General features: G+C 31.2%; 1 long non-coding RNA gene across 1 annotated transcript; it reads left to right on the top strand.

Annotated features, from left to right (window-relative positions):
* Positions 1-8,178: 8,178 nt before the first annotated feature.
* Positions 8,179-12,915, top strand: LOC147816057 (uncharacterized). Its single transcript, XR_015431012.1, has 3 exons — positions 8,179-8,288; positions 11,158-11,242; positions 12,795-12,915. It is a non-coding gene; the product is annotated as an uncharacterized LOC147816057 (long non-coding RNA).
* Positions 12,916-14,282: the final 1,367 nt, after the last annotated feature.

The raw sequence follows: 14,282 nt of genomic DNA, 5'->3' as shown, positions 1-14,282 counted from the left end.
AAAAAGAATTATCACTCATAGAAGTAAAAGATGTAGCCATAATAACTGATGTTTGGACATCAGTTGCCTATGCCCCTTATATTGCTATCGCTGCACATATCATTGATCTTCAATTGAATTTAAAATCTTTTTGCCTCTCCTGCATTGTTTTTCAAGATGACCTTACTTCTGTAAGTATTGCAGAGACCTTAACAGGGATATTATCTGAATGGAAAATTTTAAGTGCCATAACTTAGCTGTTGTACTACAGATAATGGGGCCAACATACCTAAAGCTATAAAAATTTTAAATGTGCGTCATAGGTCATGTTTTACTCATACAATAAATATAGGATTCAATGAAGCCTTGAAAATACCAGTGCTAAATAAGCTGTGGCAAATCTAAGAAAGCTCAATAGCACATAGCTGGAGCTAAGGATTTTAAAGAAGCATAAGAGTTTCTTCAAATGAAAGTTGCTTCCTTGCCCAGCGCATGCGTAACTAGGTGGTGGAGAATTATGAAGCTTTGTAGATTTTTGGATAACCAATTGCCACTACGCTAGCTCTTTCAAACTCATTCAGATAAAAAGCATCTAATGCTTGATAATAAGGAAGTTAAAGCTGTAGAAGAGTTGTCAACAGTAAATCTACCACAGGAGTTACAACCTTTCTAGCGAACACTGCCCTACTGTGTCATAGATTCTTCCTCTATACTATGCTTAAAGGTCGAGAAATATGATAGCAGTTTGCGGAGACAAATAAAAGTAGAAATTTTGTCATTTCAGATGTATGACGATAATGAGTTAGTGATTTTATTGAGACTTAGCACATTCTTCTATCCACGATTTCGTCTCGGCTATGTGAAAGATGCAGAGGAAGCTTTGGAAAAGATGAGTAGTCTGTATACCTAACTTCCCAGTACCTTCGAGCTGTGAAAGAATAATTTCACTGCCCGAAAAAAGAGTAGAAAAACTCTTAGAAGAAGACGAAGAGACTGAAAGCACAGGTAATTTTCTTCCCTGTAATAAAGTAAAAAAGAACTGAAAAATTATTTATCTATGCCTAAAGTAGGCCTTAATAAAAACCTACTCATCTGGGGAAAGTTCTTGCAGAAAATTATCTGACTATTCATGGGTCAAGTGTTCCTTCCGAACGAATTTTCAGCACTGGAGGGAATGTAAGTTCTTAACACAGAGCATCTTTATAACAAAAAATGCTAGCATTTTTATTCCAATGTTCTATATTATACTATATTTGAATATTCTATATTACATAACAATTAAAATTTCTTTCTTTGAAATTATTTTTTTGTAATATTTGCAATTTAACCTCTCTTTTTTATTTGATGCTTTTAAGAATTTTTTTCTAACTACATTTAGCAACTTTGTTGGTGATTTTCTTATAATGTTTTATAATAATTTGTTATTTTGTACTGTTATTGTGTACAACATAATTTTGTTTACGATACATACAATGTAAATTAAAATTTTATGCCAAATAAAAGAAATATAACCGTACTTAGTTTTTTTCTGTTTCGAAAGTGATCATAAACGGTGATTTTTGTACAGTTTATTTACAAAAAAGTATTTTTAATTATCATTATTTGATAATAAGGTATGTAAAATAACAAGGTACATAGGTAATCATTATAAAATAATGGTTATTTAATAAAATTAACTTTCAATATCTGGTTACAATTATATATTGCTTTTAACATATCCATAGGCATGCACTCTATATTCTTATATAGTATACACTTTCATCTGTCTTTTTCCTTTATTTCAGTCGAAAAAATTACTTGACAATTGATAATTACTATAAAGATTACATTTTGTAGAAAAAAGTGGATATGAGAAGGCCCAGTTTAAATGCATGCTACTAATATGATTTATTTTTAGTAATTAGACAAATTTATAAAGAACCACAAACGCTTTTCATTTTCACATAAGTGTGGCTTTTCACCATATTGGCGTTTGCTACCATTTTTCAGAATAAGCATAGACAGCGCTGGCTTTAGATAGGCTAAATCTGACCTAACAGTTAATGAGAGTAATTGCTACGAACTCACAACAGTTATATAAATAGCATGTTATTCGCAAAAAAAAAACCCAGATTGCATATTTCAACGGAGAATTCGAAAAACAGCCTTAAATGTCCTAATTATAATTACCGGAGAAAAAGATTATTTTTACATGGTGCGTAGCGTCTTCAAAAAGTGCTTTAAGGTGCTTATTTTCGTTTTTTACAAACCCTAAAAGATGCTTTTTTCATGAGGTGTTTTTTTAAAAGTGCTTAATTTTCCCTTTTCGAAAATGATATTTTTTATCTTTACCATGTCCATTTTGTCACAGATTATGCAAAAGCGTGCTTTTCTGATTGTTCACACATCAACGTTTTCACAGTTCATTCAACCACAATCCATTTCCGTAGCGTATGAAAGTGCCAAACATTTTGCATTTTTCATGAAATACTTGAGTCCGCATGTATACGTCTACTGAGCTGGATGTGGTGAGATTATTGCACTCTCATGTGCAACTCTGCTGCATTTTGCAAGATATTTTCAATTTCAGGCTTCATTTTCCACCCTCTGATATTGAGCCGAAAAATCTCTTGATAATTTTATAATGGCTAATATAATAAAAAAAGAGTTTTTTTGTCAGAAACTAGTCATTTTATCATGATCACGTAAAGTTTTTGAAAATTAAAATTAGCATTTTGTTAACATACCTATATAGAGCTTAAAAATATTTTTGAGTGCTTGAAAAGTAATTAAAATGTGCTTATTTTTCGTTGAAAGATTTGGTTACGCACCCTATTTTAGATCTTTCTTGTTTTTAACATTAAACAGTTAAAATTGATAATATTTCAAACTTTCTTTATTTGTCTGAAATATTGAGGGGTATCATTTAAAGATTTCTAATTATTTAGGACGAGCTTTCCAAGGACGTCCATGTCAAAATGCATGATGCAGATTAAATTAATTTTAAACGAATTTCTTCATACATTAGTTTTTATTTCACAATGCAGTTGTTTTAACTGCTTTTGGGCAATATAGGTATTTCATTCTTTCTAGTGTTAAATAAAAACAAAGTTAACAAAAATAAAATTTTGCTGGGATTGCATTTACGGATTTTATAATTTTGTGCAAAAATCTGACAATTCATTAAGAAAATACCCAATGTGACCAAAGTTATAACGAAATACAGTAAAAGTAAAATGAACAGTAAGGGGTTCATACTTTTGACCGTTTTCCTGAGCATATTATTTTCATTCCGAAAGTCATGTACCGTATGGCGCGTATTAGCAAAAAACTAACTTCGGTAATTTAGTATACCGAAGTGAGAACTTTCCGGATCGGTAGAGTTTCCGAAGACTGCAGGGCCCTACCATGAGCTACCGAGAATGGAATGAAGATTCCCGTCTCGAAAGTAAAACTGGGGCAAGTTTGGTGTTCAATACCGTAATAAGACTACTCACTTTGGAATTAGACATTCCGCGATAATTGGTTCTAAGGACGTGGCTAAAATTTAACCTATCATGCAATTTACTTAACATTCTCTTATTAAGTGGAGCTACATTAGCATGAATAAAATTGCTTATGCTATTTAGATAATATTTTTGACTATTTATTTTTTTTTTCGCACTTAAAATAATGTTTTCTTGCTTTCATTAGACTAAAAAAATATTCAATGTGAATACTTTAGACTAAAATTTAATCTATTATATAGATGTATATTTATATACACATACTTTTTTTTATTAAAAATTGTCATATATATATGAATTTATAGAATAAAACCCTTTTTTCAATAATAAATATTTCTGAAACATTCTTTCTATTATTGTAATTATTTTTTTAAAAGTTCATATTTTAAAAACTGCATATATTTTAATGAAGTCAAATGCAAAATTCTGTACCTGTACTGCATATGACTTTAGTAACTACTTCATTTATAACTTAGTTTTATTTGTTACATTATTAAAGTGACTGTTTTTACTGATAGTTTAAATAAATATGTTCGCATGAAATAACATTAATTTACAGATCTATGTAAAAAAAAAAAAAAAAATTCTTGTGATTTGTAAAATCATTATACGCATAAAATACTTATAAAAGTATAGTTCAATGAGCTACTTTCTCAGCTTTTATATTATACATCTTAATGGAAGAAGGAGAATAAAAAATTTTAAAATTAGGAAAGGAAGAAATAAATATTTATTTCCTAAATAGTTTTCGAAACCACTTTATTTTTATTATTTTTCTTGTCATTGTTACTCGCATCTTTTATTGTAAGAAAATGTTTTCTTCTCTGCACCAAATTCTTTTAAATGTGCTGCCATCTGTGAACCGCATTAAGAAGCATCGTTCGGAGTAAAGTGAAATAAAAGACTGTTGAATTAAAAGTTCATTATTAGAGAATTAAAAAAAAATTATATGGGCATTAAAAAGACGATTTGGTCAGGGAATATATCCTGTAACCAGTGGTGTATCTAGCCTATTGAGCCCTTAAAAAAAAATAATACCGCCCTTTATATATTATTAATATTATCCTCACATAGGTTGTCAATATTTAGAATCTATGTATTTATAGTTTCATTTTAATATTTACAAGATTCGCTGCATTATATTTTTCGAACGGTTCGCTTTTATTGACCGTAAAAAAATATGGGTAAATCTATGATCTGTGAAATATAGTCCTAAAAAATTAATCTGTGGCTTGGTTGATCCAATTTTCAAGACTATAATCGGGTAATTGTACTTAAAGAAGAAGATCACAGCTGCCCACATTTGACCTATATCGTCAGTGCCATCTGATCGCTTATAGGCAAAATGGCGGATTAAAGTCGAGTTAAGTTTCTCCTCAAAAGTTAGAATTTTAATTAAAGTGTTGTAAATTACGTGCTATAAACATTAGTACGTGTAAACGAAAAAAATACTTTTAGAGTTAGCTGAGAAATATAAATTATACTTATTCAGGGATCTGTTTAGAAGAAATTTGGGTACGTTAACGGACCCTTCACACAATATCTTTCCATAAAAACGGACCCTTCACAAAATAATTTGTCTTTTAATCGGACCCTTCACAAATTTGTTTATCTTCATTATTGTTTTGTTAATCGAATAAACCCTTCCCGGGGGGGGGGGAGAAACGAACTAAGTTTTGTCTTCCGCAGCCGCTTCTTCCTATATTCGGCCGAAATGAATATTCTGCGTTCAGCAGTATAGGCTAAATACCAAATATTCGTATGTTGCATCTTTAACTTAGTAGCAGTAATTGCTTCTTATTTTTGAAAATTTAATTTTTTTTAATTATAATTTTACTGTGTATAATCTTAAATCTATTTACAATTTAAAAACTCATTGAAAAGGTTTTTACAATAACAGGACCCTGTTTGAAAGAATGTGACGTTTATTTTATGTTCACAAATTACGAGTCATTTTTTCACAATTTTACAAAAACAGGACCTTTCACAAAATGTCTGGACAGACCCCTGTTATTATATGATAATTGTTATTATTTCTATGTTACGGGATATATTTCCTGGTCAATGCGTATTTTTAAAATCCCATTCACATCTTTATTTATTTATTTTTAATCTCTATCGATGAACTTTTAATTCAACAGTTTTTTCACTTAATTCCGAATGATGAATAAATGGCAGCACATTTGAAAGTATTTGTTACAGGGATGTATTCTAAAGAAAGCAATTTATTTACAATAAAAGATGCGAATAAGAATAACGAGAAAAGTAATTAGAACAAAATGGTTTCGAAAAATATATGTGAAATAAATATTTATTTTCTAATCTTATTTATCCATCATTATATATAATATGATTTCACAATCAAGCATAGAACTGCGTAGCGTTGGATTTGAGTAGGTGAATGACCATGTGAAATCGTAGGAAGTGGTCAGTTGTGTAAGCGGACCAATTTGTCGCTGCAAGCGTTAAGGACCCTTTCCGATTGCTTTTTACGATTAAGATTTTTTTTAATTAAGGTAAATGGCCTTTACTCGATATTCCTGCAATTAATGGAGAGCACCAGCCACAGTGTTGATCATCTTCCATATTAGACTGATGATGGATCAGAGTCCCCTTCCCATCAGGCTAACCATAAGATGTTTTCGTAGCTTTCCTCACCATGTAACGCAGATTAGAGTTAGTTCTATCGAAAACTATCTCCAAAGCGCGAATTTAATTTCTCCAATAGTTGATTCGGGAAGTTCGTTGTTTTCTGGATTGGGTTCAAAATTACGGAGACTAACGGAGTTGAACAATGGTAGTCGAAGATTTGGGTCGGCTGTTCAGCGATGGTTATAAAATCTATTCATGAATTCTTAACCACCACTAAGCGGAAAAAAAAATGTTCAAAATTCTCAAATGGAAAATAAATTATGTGTGTTGTGACGGACAGATATGCATTCCTTAGCTTATTTAAAAAAGAAGAAGAAAAAACAAGAACAACAAAGAAACAGATCAATAAAACGCCTTATTACGATCTCTGGTTACCCATTGGTCAAATGCTTTTTCTTTCTGGATTAACTCCGTTAAACATTTCAAATCATGGGTTTCAAAAACTGTCTCCATTGATGTTTGTCGTCGGATTTGATTTTCATATCCTGCCTATATGTACGTGTTTCAAGACGTCACAAAATACTTTTACTTCTTCAGCATTTAAATTGAAATCACCGTCAATCCACACAGTAATTATAAGTTAATAATAAAAAGGATATACAATTACTTTTAATTATAATTATGTAAATACATTAAAAATGGCGGTGAAAATATATTTGAGGGTGCCTCCTTGGCGATTTTTTTTGTTTTGCGCCATTCCTGTTCACGAGAATCACCGTTCAAACAGAAATGACGGCTAAAACATACTGAAATTTTAATAAAACATTGGAAAATTTCAACGAAGCATCGGGAGACCGGGATAGCATGATTGGTAGGTCATTGGGCTCATGTCCAAGAGATCGTGGCTTCGATCCCCTCTGACCGAAGATAATGTAATGGTGATAATGGTGACTGATGCACGTTAAATCTGTCGAGACACAAAGTCCTCCACGTTCCCATAACAAATCATACCTCTGGGGGTACTGATCCAGGAGTTTCCTTGTCTTCTGGATTGTGTTCGAATTGACCAGGCTCCGGAGTTGAACATTAGGAGTCGTAAACCCAAAATTGGGTCAGCTGTTCAACGACGGATATAAGAAATAAAACATCGGGAGCCGCGATGGCTCAGGGGATAGAGCGTCCGCCTTCCAACGAGTGCTGACGTGAAATATCCTCAGTGGTAGACGACAGATCATGGGTTAGAGTCCCCTTGCCGGCAGGATAACAGTGTGAGGTTCTCGTGGTCTTTCTCTCCATGTAACGGAAATGCGGGTTAGCTCCAGCAAAAGTCCCTCACGAAGGCAACTTTCTCTCAATACTTGATCCAGGATATCCCTTGCCTTCTGTATTGGGTTTAAAATTAGAAGACTACGGAGTTGAACATTAGTAGTCGTAAACCCATAAAATTGGGTCGGCTGGTGATAAAAATAAAATAAAAACTCTGATATTGTCATTTTAATATTCAGAGTGTTCTGTAACGTCAATGGGTAAAAAAAAGCAATAATAAAAAGAGAAGATTGTAAAAAAACACAAATTTATAGTGGAAGCTTAGAATCGACGGGCTTGGCTAAATTTCAATTCCTTGGCGTGATAACGTGACTCTCGATGTGAGAACTTTGATACGACCAATTAGTCCTCTTCGTCCTTTTGTAAAGCTGGATGATGGTAGATCATATGTAATCAGAAGTTTTATTTTAAACTAAAATAGTTTCAACTATTGGTTTGCTATTAGCAACCACTAATTGAAAGATTAATAAAAGTTTGTTTAGCTTCAGGATTGGGCATTTCTATAAGCTGTAAATATTTGATAAGAGCCAATTTGGATAACTACAAAACAATATTTGATTCTAACCGTTAACGGAAATGACATCAGTTCTTTATCGAGTTCATCCTTGAAAATTTTTTTAGAAATTCTCCCACTCAAAATGCATTGGTTTAACAAGCAAGAAATCAATTTTAAAACGAATTTTTATTTTCTATCAGCTGAGTTGAATTTAATATATTTGCTATTTAATTCTTAGTTTTCGATCTTTGAAATGTCTGATCCCTTTGATGAAAATCCAGATCCTGGTCAAAATCCAAAGAAACCTGAAAAATCTTCTGATTGAAAAGATCCTCCTATTCCTAGTCAAGATCCTAATAAACCTGATAAGCCTAAAGGAAAACCTGATGAGAAACCACTGTAAATAAAAAGTAAGAATTTCAATATCGATTTTAAGTAAAATGTAGAAAATTGCTTTCCTTTATTCAAATAATAATTCAAAAGATGTAGAATATTTATGAAGACTAGATACTGACATAGAAGCATTTGGCTAAAACCATATCTATCTATTCGAAATAATTCATAATGCATTGGAATTCAAAATCTTTATTTGACTTTAATTGTGTAATGTAGGTAGGACTGGGCGATATAAGAAATTTTATATCGTGATGCATCGTCAGTTTTGCATCGCGATAAAGCGATGTATCGCGATATAGTATTTTTGAAATTCATTTACTTGTAAGGCGCAGAAAGTCGGATTTCTATTCAAACTTAATACTCAGAATTGATTTAAATCAGTTTATGAATTTGATGTATATGTTTTGCTTAAGAAAGATATTAATGTTATATTTTCTAAAAATGATCGCGCAAATAACGAAAGATTTCTTAGTTTAAAAATAATGAAAATATAAATAAAATTTAAATTTATCAATATATTTACCTAACAATATAGAAAGAAAATTTAAAAAATAAGTTTTAAGCATACAAATAATTTTGAACGAAGTGCTAAATAAATAAAACAAAAAAAAACACTTTTAAAACACTATTTTTATCACTATTATTTCACATAAATAATAAAGTTAAATCTAATAATTACCGAATTCTGAACGAAAAAACAAAGTAAGGTTTAATTTCTTAAAAATAAAAACAAAAGAATTATGATATTCGATAATATATTTAACTGACAATATTGAAAGAAGACTAAAAACACGATTATACTCTTTAATAAAACGAAGTGCTAAATGATTTTAAAAAAAGAAGTCGCAATCGCAAACATTGCTAATTTTTTTGAATAAACAATAAGTTGATTGAGTTATGTCCAAATCCAAAAGAGGAAAAATAATTGGTTATAATTTTATTTATGAATATGAAAACAACTAAAGATTTATAAATTTAAAATCAGTAATAAAAACCCATTAAATTATTATTTTATCCAATAAGTTTAATAAATTAAAATAAAGTAAAAAATAGCCTAACAAATTTAATCACTTTTTAATTTCTTTACAGGCACCTTAAATAAGATTTCCGTTTGTAATAAATTCAATAATGTAAAATACTTAAACATATAATATCAAAATTAATTCTCACATTCAAAAATAAAAAAGAAAGTTTGATTTCAAAAAAAAAAATTACCTAATTAAGAAACACTTCTTTATATATTCTTTTCAATAATAGATTACGTTCAGAACAAGGTAACGACGGCGATCACTAAGTCAGTCCCACTGAAAATAATCTACAAGAAACGATATCAAGTTGGGACAAAGAAGTAAAAAAACTAAGAGGTGCGGAAACGAACATGCGAGATCACGATATATGTTCTCAAAACTGATTCTGATTCTACCGCTCATCAATCAAGGCCGTTTCAATATAACGATACGTACATCGTCTTCCCCAGCGCGAGTTGGCATCGAAACGTAAGAGATCCTTGCGTGGGTTGTATCGCTATATCGTTAGTCTTCTTTACTCGACGGCTTAAATCAGATTTCTGATGCATCGCCTGGAACGAAAGTCGCTGTATCGGCCTGCCGATACAGGCGTTAAATCGATGTGTCGCGATAGATCGATTTATAACCCAGTCCTAAATGTAGGTGAAGTCAAAAATGATCTAATAAATATAAAACGTAACATTTTAAATTATTATTTTAAAAAAATATGTATAATTCGTCAACGTTATTTTAATGGTCATTTGCATTCTTAGATATTTCATTTGGCGAAAATACTGAACACTGTATATTTAACGAAAAACAGAACACTAATACTAATCAGAAAGATAAGTCATGAAACATTAGAATCACCGTTATAATCAGGTATATGGCAATGAATTTTAAATTGCTCAGGTGGATAGAGCGCTCGCTTTCCAATGAGGTGAACTGGATTCGAATCCCAACGATGGCCAGTCAATGCGAATTCCACACCCGGCTCGAACCGACCACAGTGCTCACGTGCAATATTCTCAGTGGTAGACTGATTATGGTTTGGAGTCTCCATGCCACCAGGCTAGCCGTGAAAGGTTTTCCTCTCCATGAAACGCAAATGTGGGTTAGTTCCATCAAAAAATCCTCCACGAAGGCTAGTTTTGTCCCAATGCCTGTTCCAGGAGTTCCCTTGTCTTCAAGATTGGGTTTCAAAATTACAAGGCTGCTGTGTTGAGCATTGGTAGTCGTAAACCTAAAACGAAGGTTATAAAATGAAAGGAATTTCAAAGCATGATACAGATTTGGCATACGCTGAAGTTCAGGCAATATTTAAATTTTCAGACTATATCGTAAATAGTAAAACATGCATGAATAAATAAATAAATTTCCGGTGGATGCAAAATGGAATAACGCTATAATAATGGTACTTTTTGATCAGTCAGACGCACGTGAGTTTAACTATTTATTATTATTTTATTTTTATAACGCGAAAGAAAATGGCGATCACCACCGGTTATTATTTTCTTTTTTAAAAATGTATTTCATGAACATTATTGGATTTACGCGGCCATGGATATTTAATTTTGCGAAATGATTTGTGTTTTGTTGAAAATCAAACAAGGTAATTACTGATGTAATAAGTAGAATTGTAGGGATAATTACCTTCATATAATTAACATCTCTGTAGTAAATATTTGCTAGTACTGAATTTTCTCGTAGCATTTAAATTTGTCAAAAATCACAATATGAAAGAAATTTGAAATATGAAAGAAATTTCTAATGAATACATATTACAATAAAGGTCTAAACAATAATTAAAGAAGTATTTTTTAATCTTAAATTCGCCAATTATGACATCAGTAGTAAAATGGGAACGAAATTCCAGGGACAACAAGGTTCTAAATTAGTGGTTCCCAAAAGGTGTTCCGCAAAATTCCAGAGTTCCGTTGAAGGATCACAGTGGTTCCGTGGTAAGTAAGTTTCTTTAAAATCAGTAACAAATTTGAAGTCTGTAATTATATTTATATCAAATTATTTATTATTTTTCATTTAATATCTCGGTTAATCCTATTCAAGTAAAATGGCAGTTAAAAAGATTTCAGTTTTCAAAAAATAACAATAATTGCTCTCGAATTTTCCATCAAACTTTTTTATTACAAAGTAAATAATCATATTCAATCGAAAAGAAGTGTATTTCTCTGATAGCCATTTTAAATGTTGGTAACAGTTCAGTTTCATTTCAATAAAAACCATAGTTTAACTTATTTTATTCATTTTAGTATAGTTTATGCCTACAGTAAATATAAATTCGTAACTAGACAAGAAACGTGGGAATTCAACTATTTGAGATACTTTTACCGTTAACCTTTTACAGTGCAGTGTTGCCAGTCTGGCAACACTTGTTCAAAAAAAAAAAATTTTAATAAATAAATGAATAAAATAACAAAACAAAAATACGATAAACCACTAAAAATTAAAAACTATTTTCTTCTAAACGTCCACCGTTTTTTAGCAACCAATTTTCTTTAAACAGGATAGAACTTAAATATGTTTCTTTACTTAAAAATCACAGTTGCTACCTATTTAAGATTTTCACTCAAAATCTGCTGTGCTGAAAAAGTTAAAACGATGAAAAAATTTATTTAATTCCTCACCTCAAATAGTTTCAAAATTATTGGTTGTCTTTCTTCGGCAAATACATTTACAATTGGGTACTTGCACTTCGAGAAGAAGAAGAAGATCAAATATACCCACACATATGACCTATGACGTCAGCTCCAGCTGATCGTCAATAAACAAAATGGCCTGTCAAAGTTGAGCTAAATTTTTTCACGTAAGTTAGAATGTTAATTAACGATAAGTTAATTACATACAGAACCGTATCGCACATCGAATTAGTTGAAATATAATTCTTTTTCGTTTACTTCTTTGCAACTGTGGTATATTTTTCGCAACTGTGATATATTTTTGTTTTGTGTACCTGGCAACTTCGATGCATATTTTGTCTATGTTCCACATGTCTTTGTGTTAAGTCTCTGTATAAATATATAGTGAAAGAATTGAAATCTTTGAGAAAGAATGTTTGCAAAAAAATTTAGACTGTGTCACTTAAGAGAATTGATACTTGTCGGGCTTGGGTTTGCTTGAAATAGAATGGAAACAACAGTTGCTAACGTAAACAAATGTCACATTTCCACAACCAATCAGGATCGAGGTACCCACGCTACGTCACTTGCAGGTACCCCATTGCATAAAGAACTTTGAAAAAGTAGGTCAATCATTTTGTTCCGTAGACGGAAAAAATGGAGAACCGCTGCTCTCAATAATAATTAAATTATTTATTTATTTATTTTTAAATATTACGTTAACGTTATTTTAATGAATGTGGCGCTTTTTAAAAAAAAAAGAGATGCAAGATAGTGTTTCTGAATTGCAATTTTCAAAAGTTTAACAAAATAGTTGTGTTGTTTTAAACAATCTAATTTTGAAAATATTTTATTAGAATTTTTTTTTACTTAATAGGTATGTGAATAAAATACCTTTCATACTCAAAAAAGAAGAAAGTAGAAGAAAAACAAAGTTAAGAAGTTGTTGGTTGTGAAGAAGACATCATTCTGTTCATTTTAGTTGTCTACATAGTTTAATAAAAATTTATTAAATTTGTTAGTCAACTTTTTCTTATTTGCCAAACATTATCCAAGTTTTAAATTTTTGTTACATTTGCCGAAGATTTTAATTTTATCGTTAAAATGGATACTAAGCATGTGGTTTTAAGTTTTCGTGTCATTATAAGGACATGACATTTTATTAAAGGTTCCACTTGCCAATTCCAGAAACTGCTGTCCACTTCTCAGAGGTACGGATTAATTGAGCTGCAAATGTTTGTTGATATATACTGATATTCGTTAGAAAAAGCACAAATTTATAATTTAAATACATCAAAGCTGAACAGAAATGTAGACAAAGACGGAAGGCCGGGATAGCCTGGTTTGGTAGGGCACTGGACCCATGTCTAAGAGGTCGTGGTTTCGATCTCCACTGGCCGTCTCGCCGTGTTGTAAATGGTGACTGGTGCACGTTAAATATGTCTAGTCACAAAGCCCTCCATGTTCCCATAACAAATCATACCTCTGGGGGTACTGATCCAGGAGTTTAACTGTCTTCTGGATTGTGTTCGAATCGACCAGACTCATTACATTACGAGTCTGAACATTACTGAACATTAGGAGTCGTAAACCCAAAATTGGGTCGGCTGTTTGACGAAGGTTATAAAGTATGAAACAAACACGTAGTTTATTCGCATGCATAAGAATACAAAGGATCAGAATTTCATTAGAAAATGCATCAGACCTAATACTTTTCACTAAACTAATTATGCGACGCAAACAATATTGCACTTTGACTTAAAATAACTCATTTTATGTTATATACGTTAGCTACGTTTAATGCTCGTTGTCGATAGCTAACACTCAGAAAGGCTTTTCAGATAGTTTTGCTATCTGAGTTTGCTCATTTAACCTATCCAGAAATTAAAATAGAATTCTACTTGCCTAAAAATTCAAACTTTAGTATTTAGAAACCAAAGTTCATATTGATAATTCTTTTATTTTCAATTTTTTCCCATTATTCCTCTTTCTCTTTCTTTTTTTTTGAAATTGCCCTTAATTGCATGAATTTTTATTTTTTATAAATAATAGTTGAAATAAACCAGGAAATGGGTATAGTTAATGGCAAAAATGAATAAATAAAAAACATTGATGTACCTTTTCATGAACATTTACTCCATTAATTTCAATAGTCTATTGTACTTATGTTACAATTAAAGTAATAAATCAGGTAATTATTAATACTAAAAGGTCAATTTTAATAATTGTCATGCCTCCATGTTGCGATGGCGCTGTCAGCAAATGTAGATGTTGTAAATAAAGATCGAGAGTTCGCACGTAGCGGCTGGAAAGAAAAGACGTTCTTTTGTTGGTCTAATTATTTACTTGGACAGTAAGATATCAG

Source organism: Parasteatoda tepidariorum, chromosome 2 (assembly GCF_982258835.1).
Source record: "Parasteatoda tepidariorum strain Cologne lab strain chromosome 2, Ptep-v5.0, whole genome shotgun sequence".
Lineage (NCBI taxonomy): Eukaryota > Metazoa > Arthropoda > Arachnida > Araneae > Theridiidae > Parasteatoda > Parasteatoda tepidariorum.
Note: the sequence above shows the minus strand (reverse complement) of the source record. Positions and strands in the feature narration are given on the sequence as shown.